The 15,073-nt window shown below is 33.4% G+C and overlaps 1 non-coding gene and 1 pseudogene across 2 annotated transcripts; one reads left to right on the forward strand and one right to left on the reverse strand.

Annotated features, from left to right (window-relative positions):
- Positions 1 to 3,951: 3,951 nt before the first annotated feature.
- On the reverse strand, positions 3,952 to 8,365 carry LOC143591390 (GDSL esterase/lipase At5g55050-like; annotated as a pseudogene). The gene is made up of 5 exons (XR_013145659.1): positions 8,104 to 8,365; positions 7,407 to 7,552; positions 4,617 to 4,852; positions 4,239 to 4,531; positions 3,952 to 4,172 (listed from the first exon to the last, which is right to left on the reverse strand). The product of XR_013145659.1 is annotated as a GDSL esterase/lipase At5g55050-like (transcript).
- On the forward strand, positions 4,894 to 4,966 carry TRNAF-GAA (transfer RNA phenylalanine (anticodon GAA)). The gene has a single exon. It is a non-coding gene; the product is annotated as a tRNA-Phe (tRNA).
- Positions 8,366 to 15,073: the final 6,708 nt, after the last annotated feature.

The following is a 15,073-nucleotide window of genomic DNA, read 5'->3' on the forward strand; positions in this document are numbered from 1 at the left end:
AGACGGGACTTTGATTTAGGGATGAGCAAATTCAATACCGGTACTGAATCGGTGCCAAAGTTTTGAGTTTCGGCATCAATACGGTACCGGTATATCCTGAATTTTACCTTAAATACTGGTACTTGTACGAAACCGAAAATTTCGATACCAGTACCGGTACCAACAATTTATGATTTTCAGGATCAGAATTTTTGGTACCGGTACCGATACGATACCAATCTCATCCCTACTTTGATTCACTTCTCTCATAAAATGATGGGTTCACTTTTCATATCGTTTAGGGACAAATACATGAGTATATAGTTGTGCTGAATCATGAATGGTTGAATATAAGTGTTAAAATCAAATTAGTATATCTGCATAATTAAAATATGTAAGACAAGTATTATTGTATAGAACGTGGTAACAAGCACGTTATAAAAACAAGAAACAAGAAAAAAAAACATAAAAATAAAAAAATAACTACAGAAAAATAATATAAGCAGATCCAATCAAATCTTCATAAATATTCAAGCACTCTTTACTTTCGACATTGCACTCCTTTATTGGTCGATATCTCATCATAATTATCCATAGTACATACTTAATAACGTAATAATTATGTTCTAAAAACCGTTTTCATTTTTTTAAACTGATTACATCTTTTAATTTTATAGCTAACACGTGATTTTCAACTAGGATGTCGTATATTTTCTACGACTAGGTATGCTTACAAAGACTTGATGTGATGATATGAGGTAGAAGATTAATAAATAACAAATAATAAAATATCTTAGAACTTTCTTTTAGTTATCTATAAATATTATGTTATTAACAACGTAGTTTTTTTTAAATAATAGTGCTACCCAAATCATAGTCGAATAATAAAAATATCAAGTTGTGGTTTCGTGTCATCAACTAATTAGGGAAATCATCAACGGTGATTGGGTCTAACATATAACTTGTGGGTAAACATTTAGCATCGATTTCATTGTATTAGACTTGTTGGTAAACAATGCATGTTTACAGTAATTTATAAGTTTATATCATAAAATAAACATAAGAAAGAGACTTCGTAATATTTTATACAAGTTGACTTGGGATTTGTATGTAGCAAAGTATGTGTCGTTGTCTCTTATTTTAAATTGTTTACGTTTGTTCGTAATTTTGCTTTTACTAAAATGCCTCTGTTGTAAAAGTATAAGGCAACTTGAAAATAAATAATTTTATTTTTTATGTATTGATCGATAATAATCTTATTTTTAAAAATCACTATTAACAGTTCAACCTTTCAACTATTTTTGTTTTAATGGACCTTCGTTAAAAAATACTTAATGTCGTTAAGTTTTTTTCCATGTTTCAAACCGATGTTTAGAGCTTTTGATCGAAAGAAGGATACGAGTCGACTGATGTAAAACTTATCTCGAAACGGTGATTCAAATGGCTTGATTTGTGTCAATTGGAAATCCATACACCCGAATTGAAACACTCTTTTGTCATTTGGATCACCGTTTCGAGATAAGTTTTACATCAGTCGACTAGTATCCTTCTTCCGATCAAAAGTCCTAAAACATCGGTTTTAAACTCGGCAAAAACTTACGACGTTAAGTGTTTTTTAACGGAGGTCTATTGAGATAAAAATAGTTGAAAGGTTGGACCATTGATAATGATTTTTAAAGGTGGATTATTATTGGCCAACGCACAAAAGGTAAGATTATTTATTTTCAATTTGCCAAAGTATAAAAGGCTAATGAATTTTATAAACATTATTTTCGATATGTAGCGTACTATATGACTTTTCATATCGGTCAATATTGTACATTTAACCATATTAGTTCACGACTTTCTTTTTAGTTACCTAGATTGTGACTTTCTAGAATGTCACTCACCTTTGGATTACTCTTACGGTTTTACCCGATCTTATTTAACTGTCAAATTCAGTCCTTAATTCATCATCTACAACCATTGCGTTTAAAACACATTTGACAACTATACATGCCATACATCGGTCATGAGACCATCATCTATCTCGTGTTTGTGATCATTGTGAATTTGCCGTATAAAATAAATTTAAAACTTAGTAGTATTTAGATAAGTAATACAGACAAACTGTCTACTTGTAAAATTTAAGCACCATAAAATTGATATTTTATTTTAAGGATGTTAATTCAATATTTAAAAATACAAAATAACAAAGTCAGATGTTGTATTGTCTACCAAAGAGCATGTAGGCGGTTTAAGGTGTGCGGGATAGGTGTCCCTTCTCACATACTTGATGGTTCAAGTTTCATGATAAAGAAAATGTGTAGATTTAGAAGTAAGATAAGATGATGCGTATAACGTATACTAGTTGTTCAAAAAAGAAAAAAAAAGGGTATTACACTATTTGTTGATATATATAAGTATCATAAATCTTAAGAATAAACTACATTTGTGAAAAAAGGATAGCTTTATAAAAAATAATTAATTATGAATAAACTTTGTCACCCTTTTAGAGTTATTTATGCTTACTTAATCATTAAGTTGTGATCAACTTTCCATCATGTGGATGTCTAATCATCAACTTATGATGCATATTTGGTTATTTCTATATCCATCTAATATATTGAGACTAAAACATGTGAGCATATAATTGAGTTAACCGAACAATCAAGGGTAGCTTGGTTAAGTCATAAACCAATAACCAAAAATTATAGTTCTGTTTCGTATTGGCGCATAAGCAAGTTTAACCGAATTGTGCCCAATTTATTCATAAGAGTAAACTGCGGTTTTCGTCGTTGTGGTTTGTCCAAATATGCGGTTTTAGTCAGATAGTTTCAAATTTGCGATTTTTTATCCATGTGGTTTCATTTCACTTGCTATTAAACCCGAATTCACTAATCCCGTTAAGTCTGTTCGTTAAACCCATCAACATGTCCTTCGTGTGAGGGGCATTTTGTCCTTTTTTCCCCTCAAATTAACCCCAATCCTAATTCGCAAGCCCCCCTCACGTGAGGGATGGGGTGTATTTTTTTGGGGGGGGGGGGAAGGGACAAAAGCGCCTCTCACGTGAAGGACACACTGATGGGTTTAACGACCAAACTTAACGGGATTAGTGAATTAGGGTTTAATTGCAAGTGAAATGAAAACAGAAGGACGAAAATCACAAATTAGAAACTATTTGACTAAAACCGCAGATTTTGACAAACCACATAAACGAAAACTGCAGTTCACTCTATTCATAACATATGATGACTTCTGGATTCTTGTTTGTTTCATTGTTTGTTTGCCTTCTTGAAGTTATAGAAAACTTGTGGGCTTGTAGCCAAGGGATTTGACATATTCAGGAAACATTTTGTTCTAGTCATATTGTTAGGCTTAATATATTCAATTGCTTATATACAAACAAAAAATAAGCCGGCATCAGGTGTTTATCACCACAAAAGTGGTGCACGTTCGAGTCTCTCAAAATGAGCATCGGATGGATTTTAGGAATATGTTTAAAAAAAGTCGCATAAATACGTAACTAAAGTTCATGCGGATTTTAGCTTTTCAGGTTTAAAAAAGTCGCACAAAACAGTGTTTGTGACATTAAGCTATATACTTCAGTACTTCATATTGACAAAAGCACAACTACGATTCAGGTTTATCTCCATCGTAGTATAAAGTTCCTAATGTCAAATATTATTGATATATTCAATTTCGGTTATTGATCTACGCGCGCCATTTTACCGGTCATACACTTTCTCAAACTCTTGAAAGGACCAATATGTCAATTTAAAATCACATAAATCATTTAATTTGTATGGCATAATTATAAACACAGCCCAATCCAACAACCAATACTAGCAAAACCAACTTACATTAATCGGATCGATAAACACTATTACAACAAGCTTTAAGAAAAAATACATATGATTTTATACATATATGCATGTTTACGAATGTATAAATATGTGTGTGCGTACACGTATATTTGTAATGTTTCTTGTCTTAGACTTTAATAAGTTGTTCCGCATTCATTGGGGTCGTAACTTGTGGTGATCCACTATAGAGAAAGCCTGCAAAAATACTAGATGCGTATTCTGTTGGATGATATAGATCTCAAAACAAATGGTTTTTTCGGTTGGAGCAATAGGTTGATATTGGGATGCAAGGGATGTCGGCTTTTAGGTTTCCAAGACCGCAGCAAGCCGCTTTTATCTCCGTAATTCCTAAAACAATATCAATATTGTTAGAGTTTTAGATCATTTGACGTATTTATTAAGTTTAAGATCTACCATATTGTTGAAATAAAAATGAAAAAAAACATAGTCAGGTATTAAGTACCGTAAGTTCTGGATGTTGGATAAGATCATCCATAACACCATACGTGTCAAAATAAGAGTAGTGCATATCCGACAATTCTGACTTCAATTCACTTAGCAAAGCCTTTAGACCAACATTGTACTGTGTAGCCCAATAATTCGCCTCCACCTTACAATCGGTGGTGTTCTGCTTTCTTTGTGCCGGACAACAACCAATCACTCCAACTCCACTTACCACAAACTTACGCGCTCCCAACCCATACAGCCTTTGTATCAACCAAATCAAATAAATCGTCATCGAAATTAAACTATCCAAATGCAACTTGTTGATTTGAATACTAGTTAGTTAACTTCAAAAGTCCTTGGAGGTTGGAGGCCATGAGATCAACATATTGTTGTGGGGTGTATTGTTTAGAGGCTTTAGAATCTTTGGTGAAGTAGCCGAAGAGGTCATTGCTACCAATGACTACTAGGAATAGAGAATTTGATAAGTGGGCTTGGGCTCCAGCTGAGCCCATTTGCTGAACCAGTTGATCATGGACTAGAGTGTAGAAGCCCACTTGCTTTGTCAAGGATATTGTTTCTCTCTGAAATATATAATAATGTAATATTAGATAGTATTTGAATTGCGGGGATAGCTCAGTTGGGAGAGCGTCAGTCAGAAGATCTGAAGGTCACGTGTTCGATCCACGTTCACCGTATTTTATTTGTTTTTGAATATTTAAGCTAAAATACAATTAATATTAATCGTTTTGTAAAGTACTAAATAACTCTCTTTTACTCTTTTACTCTTTTACTAAATAAACTTGTAAGTTGTTACATGTTGAATATTTATTAAAAAATTTCATTATTTTGTAATGAATGTTTTTTATATTATGTTTGCATTGGTATACTTATAGAGGATCAACTTATTTTACAAAAGTGAACAAAAACGAGAGAGGTTAGAAAGATTTATAACCACACAAAAACTACTCAAAAAAATAATAAAAAAACCATAACTCAAAATTTAATAAATAAATAAAAAAAAAAGTAAAAACACATTAATGTTCTCACCATCTTTTTCGTTCTAAAAAAAACCAATGTTGAGTGAAAAATATCATTGTATTTTGTGTTTATTTTCGACATTAATTGTTTTTTTTCCTTGGCATTGTGTCTATTTTTCTTGATATTGTGTTATATTACTCAACATTGTGTTGTATTTTGTTCGTCATTGTGTTATATTTTGCGATATATTGTGTTTTTTTAAGTTATAATTGTGTTTTTGTTCATTTTCGTCATTGTGTCTTTTCGTCGTTTTTTTAATGAGAATTATATATGGTGGAAACATTTTAGTTTTTTAAACTTTTTCGTTTTTTATTTATATTTTGAGTTATTATTTTTTGGAATGCATTTTAGTTTTTTTAAATTTTTTCTGTTTTTATTTATATTTTTGGACTAATTACTTTCTTAAAAACATAATTAAACTACTATTTTTTTATATATTAGCCGATTTTAATTGCTCAGTTTATTCCATGCAAAACTGAATTATTGATCTTAGTGGTTGTGTCTATTCTGTAGTTCATCATAAAATGTCTCCTGTGTTTTTTTTTTAATTTCTTTTTTCAGCTTTTTTATGGGTTCAATTGTTTAAAACGAGAAAAATAATTGTGCAAATGTGATTGTATAATATTATTTGTTATACGCTCAAGCATATATATGCGTATTTACATACTTTTAAAAATGTTTGTTCGAAAGCTTCAAGGATGACATAACGGTGAGCGTAAAAACATAATTTTGGAAAATGTTTGTTAAAAAGCCTTGAGGATGATGACACAATGAGTCATTCGAATTCATATTTCAATGATTTTTTTTTCCTTTTACCAACTTGAAAGAGATATGTTCAGCACAAGAGGATTAGCACGGACGCACCGTATTGTTGTGATCTCATAAATTTATTGGTAACGGTTTCTCATATAAAAAAAATTGTGTAACAAACTAACAATATATATGTTTGATTTTTAGGGATAGTTTTGACTTTTAAGTATGTGCGTTCATCTTAAAACTTAACATAACACCTTAAAGAATCGTTATCGGTCCTATTTTTTTTTTTTTCTTTTATAATTCCAACATGTTATGAATATAAACATTAAACTTTCAGATTTAAGTTAGATAAAATTTGGTGGCTTATTTTGACACAATTATCTTCTATTTCAAGATGAAAAGAGTTAAAACACTTAAAGGAAAATTCATAATTTATATTAGTAAAACAATATTTAAATCCTAGGGTTTAGATCAAATAAAAATTGAATTAACGTGCTAATTTTGCGAATCAGGTAGTGCAATTATATATATATATATATATATATATATATATATATATATATATATATATAGGGTAAGGTTAAAATGAAAACCCATTTGAGTTGTGAAAATCCGCGAAAACCCTATGTAACATAGTTTTTTGTTTTTTTGTTACATGTAATATATGTTGTAACATTTAATACAAAACATCGAAACATCAAAAAAAAATGTTTTGCTATTTTTTAACATTTTTTTACTAATTTTTATATATGTTTCAGGAGAGAGAAAAAGTTATATTTATATTTACATTTTTTATTCACTTTAATTGTGCACCACAAGATTTAAACATTAATTAAAAACATTTGGTTAAGAATGAGTTTCTAAAATTTTCACAACTCAAGTGGGTTTTTATTTTATACTTAGCCTATATATATATATAATAGTGTAATTATAGTGTAGTATAATTATATTATGTGTAATTACATAATTAGATTACTTGTATATATAATAATTACACTATTTGATTCCCATAGTTAGCGTAATTTTTTTTGTTTATGTTAACTTTTCTCTAAATACAAATAGATATGTGGAAATATGTTAGTTTATCACTAAAAAAAACTTACTGTTTTATTTGCTTTAAAATAAAAAGGGTATACGAATATTAATAAAAAAATGTATGCTAATAAAACTGAGTAAATATCTTTTTCTAATATTTAAAAAAAAAACACGTACACGTAGTAAACCCCCCAATGTCCTTCCACCACCATAACTTTGTTATCAATAGACTTTTATCATTGATTTGAAACTATATGATATAAATAACGAAATAGTAGCTTTCATGAATGAATGATTAAATCTTACAAATAAATCATCAGTTCCATTGAAGATGCCGGCACCTCCGGATGCAAAGTTAACTCCGGTCACCGTGGCGTTCGTGCTACTCAACTTCTTTGAGTTCGACACGAGTGACAGGTATGCAGGTGCCAACGGTAGTCCAACCTTCTCCGCTGCAAAGTCACACATAATATGAAGGAATGAGTGATATCGTATACAACGTGGAGTTTTTTTTTAAAAAAAACTGCACGTTGTATAGGTAGAGAGGCCTAGGAAGTCCGAAGGATAATACCTTCCGTAAATCATTAGTCCTTCCAAATTTCATAAACAAACTATTGTATTTATGAAATTTTGAGGGACGAATGATATCTTATATGACGTGCAGTATTTTTTTTAAAATAATTGCACGTCGTATACGTAGAGAGGCCTGGGAAGTCCGAAAGATAATTCTTCCCGTCAATCATTAGTTCTTCCAAATTTCATAAATAAAAAAGTTATGAAATTCTGAGGGACAAATGATATCTTATACGAGTGGAGTTTTTTTTAAAATAATTGCACGTCGTATACGTAGAGAGCCTAGGAAGTCTGAAAGATAATTTTGAGGGACGAATGATATAATATATGGCGTTTAGTTATTTAAAATAACTGCATGCCATGTACGTGAAGACCTAGAAGGTCTAACGGATACTTCGCTCCATTGGATTATCATAATAGAAAAACATACCTAGAAAGTCAGCAGCATTTTTGCCGTTACTAAACCGTCCAGTAGCTTTTCTAGTCGGGAAATCAACCCCGTTATGAGGGAAATCAGCTTTTAACAGTGACAAAGCCAGATAATTGTTGTTACCCGCGTCCACTAACGAGTCCCCTAACACATAAAGACCCGGAACTGATTCACACAAACCACAGGATCCGAAAAGCAAAACAGATAACATGAAACATGTTATGAGTGTATTAATGGGAGCCTCATTAATGGAAGTAGCCATGGCTTGTGTGTGTGTGTGTTTTTGTTAAGTGTGTGTTGATGGATGGCTTGAAAATGGTGGACATGATGAGTTTATAAAGTGGTGAATGTGAAGTCAAAATAGGAGTGTGAATGAAGTGAACGAAAAATTGGAGTTATGATTCTGATTTTTTGAGTTGTATGGTTAACGTGTGAATAAGTTCCTAAATAGTGGCCCATGTGGTTTTTGTTTTTTATTAAAAAAAAAACATAGCATAACATGTATGAGAAAAATTGTACTTATTTCACACTTAAATTCTCGTTATATCAACCAAGAGCGGTAGTCTAGTGATGTAGGCAGCGGGTCGGCAGGTTTTTCTTGTAACGGTAGATGATGGACTTGAGCTATCTAGCGTTGTATGTGATTACGGACGTATGGAGTCGTCATTAACCACTAGGTTACCCCCAAGGGCGGATCTCTCTTTGGGCCAAAGTGGGCCGTGGCTCCACCACGTTTTTCGCTCGATAGTGCATATTTTCCGAAAAATAAAAAAAATATGTAAATGTATTAAGTCCGGCCCAGCCAAATTATTTGAGTCCGGCCCATTCACGTTATTTGAGTCCGGGTCAGCCTGGAATTTTAAAAAAAAATGAAGTTTGTTTACAGCATAAGAACAAGAAATCTTTAACAAAATAAGCATAAAGGTAAAGAAATACTAAGAAATAAAACTCCATAAAACCAAGTCCAGTTCAAATAAATTGTAAATAAAAAACTAAACATTAAGACCAAAATCCAACCATACCATATGGTCGATGATCGAACACAACAACAAACGGAGTTTCCATTGTGCGTTGTGATTTACTGACTTGTAAGGTTCTCACAGAAGCCAGAACAAAATCTAAGAAGCAAAGAAGTGAATTGAGGAATTCGTTTGGGTGTAAATCGATTAATTAATTGACTGGGCACTGCAGCAGTCTGTTGAGGCATGAGGTTCGGAACTGACTCGTGTGAGAGTAAAATTGATTAATCGAAACAATTAACGATAGAAAGCAGAGATCAAGTTCGGCAATTCGCATTTCACTATTTTATATTTGTTTCAACTTGGTAGGTTAGGGTTTGAAATTATTGTTTGACCCAACCCGAACAAAAACTTAGAAGTAGGGGAAAAAAATTGGGTCTTGTGACTTTCGATCCATTCATACTAAATGTTCAAGATCCAACACTGGTTACCCCTGATAGTCGGACTTATTCGTTGACCGTCTAAAATAAATTTCTTGTTATTTCACTATACATTTTCTTTTTGTTAACATTCTACCATACGTCTTACTATTCATCCATATTTTTTAGGATTTTCATACGATCTTTGTCCAACAGATAATCATGAATTCTAACAACCGAAACAACTCATTCTTCATAAACCAACAAAATAACTCAAATAACCTGTTCAGTTCAAATATTTTCAACACCAACTATGTTTACTGCCCCATCAATCGGAACCAAAGCCAACCCACATTCAAAATCATTCACGAAACCCAAAAAAAAACTGTCGTCCAACACAAAAAAGCAAGCATCAACATCGAGTGCCGATGCAACCAAAAAGAACTCGATAAAGTGGACGAGAGAGAAAGAATTTGCACCGGCAAGTAGTTGGGTCCACATTTAAGTGGACTCGATTATCAGTGATACTTATTACTCGTTATTATTTTTCAAATTTGCTTAATATTGTTTATTTTATATCACTTATTATGTAATAATTTAACCAAAATGATTAAATGTGTGTTTCCTTATTTAACCAAAACAATTATGTTTTAACTTTTAAGTATTGTTGGGATTAGTAGCTTATAAATAGTTTACTGTTAAGATAAAATCATGATAAGAACATGTATTTGTGCTAATCATTGCAATTGTGAAAGAATCATTATTTATCAACTTAATATTATAATAATATAATTTACACTAAAAAAAATAATTTTTGAATGTTCTGGAATAGGGGTCAAGAGTTGACTTATTATTTATTTGTATATGTGAGATCATTATTTTCGTGTATGTGGTGTCATTAACATTCTGATTTGGATTCTTGCAAAAAGTCAAAATATGTGTAAATCATTATCATTCTTCTTCTTTGAATTTTTGGTTATCAAAAAACCAAAGATGTTGATCTTTGTTTATAAGATATGATAAGAATTCGGTTGATATATTTATAAAAAAATAAAATTATAAAATATGTTTGGTTGAAGCGATGAAATGTTTCATGAAACAATGTGTTAGTTTGATGGTAACCAAAAGTTGTTATGTTAACTTGCGTTAGTATGAGCTTAATAACTACTAATGATTGACTTTTGTATGTTAGTACTTAGTTTTTATTGGTGATTAGTTTATACCGGTAATAACTTCATTACTAATGATGATTGGTCGTTAGCGTGAACATTATTTCCTATTAATTAGTTAGTTTCCACTAATGGTGTGGCTTTAATCATCGTAGTAGATCAATTGTCCTTCACCTTGTTATTCACTAAAGCAAGAATTAGAATACTTTCGAACGAGTGTGCATTTACACTTTCAACCAACATTGAATCTTATTCCGTTTTAAGAAAATTACAATTTCCTAAATGAAATGATAGCATCATAAAAATTTTGAATTTGTGATTATCATTGTAAACTTATCGTTGTTTATGGATGTTCAAACATGACTTAAGAATTGTTATAAGGCCATATTACTATGCAAAGTCAATGCTTATACAATAAAGAACTAATGGTTTTCTTTGTATGATAACGAGTTTCTGCATGTCAGACACCGTATACTTGTATCTTATGCTTAGCCAGTTCCTTACCAAATACGAGGACTATAACCTAGGATGTAATAACTTGTTTTCCACATTACATGCATCATGATTAATAAGACCATGTCTATAACACAACTACTATAGGGGCAGAACCTGTCCCTTTACGTCGGTTGCACAGCTGGTTAATTACTCAATTCCATCTTTCTTCATCTCTCTCCGTCTTTTTCTCTCTTTCATTCCTCTCATGAAAACGTTTGGTTCTATCATAAGTTAATATCAGATGTGATGCAATTATGTGATTTGATCCTTTCAACTTATTGTTGTCTATTGCATGTGTTATGTTCACATCTAAGCTTTTGTTGTTGGGGGTATAAATGGAAAAGTGACACCAACAAGACAAGTAGAAATCAACAACGATAGGATAAGTATGTTCTCAATCATGTTCACTATGTGCTTCTCTCATTTATTGCCCAAGCAAACATGAAACTAATAAAGAGTTCGGCGGAAAATTCGTTTATATTTGTTTTTTTAATAAACAAATGAGCATGAACAAAAATTAGTGTTCGTTTAATTAAACGAGCGAACATGAACCATGTTTCGTTCATTTATGTACATGAACATTTGTTTGTGTTTGTTTATTTATGTTCATTTGTGTCCATTTACATATTAATAGAAAATAATTAAATATTATCTAGATGTGTTATCTACTTATGGATTTATATTTGTCCGTTTGTGTTCATTTATGTTAGTTTGTGTTTATTTACATTTGTTTGTATATGTTCACTTATGTTCGTTTATCTTTGTTCAGTTATGTTCGTGAACTGTTTGCTTAGATTTTAAACAAACGAGCATAAACGAATACGAACATATTCATTTTTTAAAACGAACGAACACGAATATGCAATATTCAAGGTGTTAGATTAACACCTAATACAATTACACAATCTTAGGAGCTTTAGAGTCTAGTAGTTTGTATCCCATATTAATTTAATACACCATTGTATTTATCTTAATCAACTCAACATACCACTTTTATCCAACTTCTAGTTGAGTTAAACAAGTGAGTCGATTACTCGTTGAGTCAACTCATTACTCCAGGCGAAGTTAAAAAAAAAAAAAAAAAAAAATTGTTTGGAGTTTTCGTCTGTATGGCCAGGTGTACACGATTATTGTGAGACCGAAGATGTTGTTCCGTCAACGAATGAAACTTGTTATCTCTTGGTCTTACGTGTGAACAAATACGTGTCAACTCTGGATTTGGAGTTGAGGTTGTGAATGGGATATTGATTGAAACTGGATATTGACACATATTTGGGTGTTTGTGGGCAATGAAATTGTTGTTGTTCGAGGTTGACCAACTGAAGAAAGTCAAATTGAACTGAAGGCTTTCGTCATTACTGGATTGCGGTCAGAGCATATTATTTATGTTATTTTCAAGGCGTTCGAGAATTGGATCCTGAAACGTGATGCTTATTTATTAGAGTGAAAATTCTGGAACAAGTTGGATTTAATCGGGAACTAAAGTGTTTATGTTCTTGATCGTTATCCCTGGTGATTGAAGATGCTTCGGATTAATTAATGGTCATGTGTTAGATTCTGTCAAGGTGGTTTTTTGATGAAATTGATCACTTGATGTTGAGTAGTTGAAGATTAAACCTTATCGTATGCCGACGAGTTGGTGAAGTTGTGGAGGACGCCCAACTTCACGTGTTGGTGAAGTCAGATGGACTCACGTGATTGGTTGAGATGATCTATTGGCACGAGGATGCATGCATTTCAAAGACCTCAATCGTTATAGTCGGAGAAGCTTACACTGAAGGGGAGATCTGATATGGAAGACGCTGGGTGATTGGTAGATTTGTGAAGCTACATGACAGTTTCAGACACGGCTGGTTGAAGGGCAAACAGAAGATCATCAGTTAAGAGGGAGTCTGTTGGTACATGTTTTGTAACAGATGATCTTTTGTGTTTGTTAGAATTGAGAGCAACGGTCAAAGGGGAGACTGTTGGTGCATTTTGTGACCGTCGCTATGCAATTCAGACCAGCGGAACGCCACAGGCGAAGTTAGCACAACTTCGCCTTAGGCGAAGTTAGAACAACTTCGCCAACGGCGAAGTTATAACAACTTCTGCCTTAGGCGAAGTTATCACAACTTCGCCATAGGCGAAGTTATGAACAACTTCGCCTACTGACCCAAGCCCAAGCCCGAGAAGATGTTTTGTCTATATATATGTGTGTCTTGTTTAGGTTTTGTATCCAGAAAATAAGAGTAATTGTGTTATAGTTCATTTGTCTAGAGAGTAAAAGAGAGGAAGTGTCGTGAGGGACGACCCGAGGTAGAGCTCACCTCGGGTCGGACGTGTTTCTGTTTATGTTACGGTATGTTACGTGTTTGATTATTATATTATAAAGATCTGCAGATGTGTTTTATCCCGTTCGTGTGTTTGTTCTTGTGTTTGTGTACGTGTTTGTGTTCTTCATATTTACACCAATAAACGAGTCTAGAAGGATTCCGCACTCCTAGATCTCGTGCGGATCTCGTATCGATGGGCGACGCCCCGGGGGGACCTACAAGCATCTGTTGGTACATAAATGTCAGTAGTTCATAGTCTAGCGTTTGTAATCGAGTCTGTAATGTAATTATGTTTAAGTTTATGTTTATGTATGTAAGCGAAGTTGTCAACAAGTTCGCTTAGGCAAGCGAACTTGTTGAACAAGCGAAGTTGTCGACAAGTTCGCCTAAGCGAACTTGTTGAACGAGCGAAGTTATGGACAACTTCGCCTGAACATATCAGGCGAAGTTGTCGTGTCTATATATACTGTAGCCGACGGTGTGTTTAGGTGACGAGAGAGGAGTCAGTTGTTGAGTTCAGTGAACGTGTCGAGAGTCTGTAATAGACGTGTTTCAAGTTATAATACATAACGTGTTCGTTTGTATCGCGTGTGTTTGTTTTACGTATTCTACGCTCGTAACTACCTACGCAGGGATTGGCTCGATTGTGTGGTTCGGGATTTCACGCGGGTGTAGAAAACGTCTCGTTTGACCTATTCGCGGGACGTGTTTTCGTTGATATTGTGGTATACTCACCTTATACAGTCATATTCAAGCCGTCACACCGACCGGAAACTGCTAAATCGTCGAAAACAGATCTGAATATTTTCAGTGTTCTTCGGGCGAAGTTGTTGTTCTTCAGGCGAAGTTGCCGTCGCTGGAAGTAGGGTTTCGGCGAAGATATAAGGTTGAGCGAAGTTAACCACAACTTCGCCTACCTCATAAGTTCGCCTAAGCGAAGTTAACCTCAACTTCGCTTACCTCCTAAGTTCGTTTACCTTAAGCGAAGTTATTCTCAACTTCGCCAAGTCACGCGAATTTAAGGATTTTCCAGCGAAGTTAACACTTAAGCGAAGTTATCCTTAACTTCGCCTATAGTACTGTTTGGAAGAATTTTTGTTTTTTTCGGGTTTTTCTTGTTTTCGAGAAGATGTCGCCGATTAACATCTCAGAGTTAGTCAAAATGGAAGTTGAAGCGGGGTCGGCTACTAAGGCCCCAAGGTTGATGAAAGGAACCGACTTTGTGGCGTGGAAGGATAGGTTCATTAAGTATATTAAATACCAGGATGCAAAGATGTGGTTGTGCATCCAGGATGGATATATTCCACCGACAATGGAATACGAAGGTCGGGATGTGATAAAGAAGTACAGCAAGATGGAGGAAGAAGAGAAGAAGATGTATGAGGCCGAGAGCAAGGCCCATGCTGCAATTACTATGGCTCTTCCTCAAGAAATTCTCCATACATTCCGGAGGTACACTTCTGCACGAGAGCTTTGGGATGCTCTTGAGAATAGATTCGAAGGGAACGTGGGTATTCGTGCCTCGAAGATTAAGTTGTTAAAGACCCAGTTCTCTGTCTTCAAGTATTTGAAGAACGAATCGCTCGATGATATTATCACCCGATATTATCATC

This window comes from Bidens hawaiensis, unplaced genomic scaffold (genome assembly GCF_021521415.1).
Source record: "Bidens hawaiensis isolate Kalapana, Puna unplaced genomic scaffold, B.hawaiensis_p1.1 tig00039611_1, whole genome shotgun sequence".
In the NCBI taxonomy this organism is placed as follows: Eukaryota; Viridiplantae; Streptophyta; class Magnoliopsida; order Asterales; family Asteraceae; genus Bidens; species Bidens hawaiensis.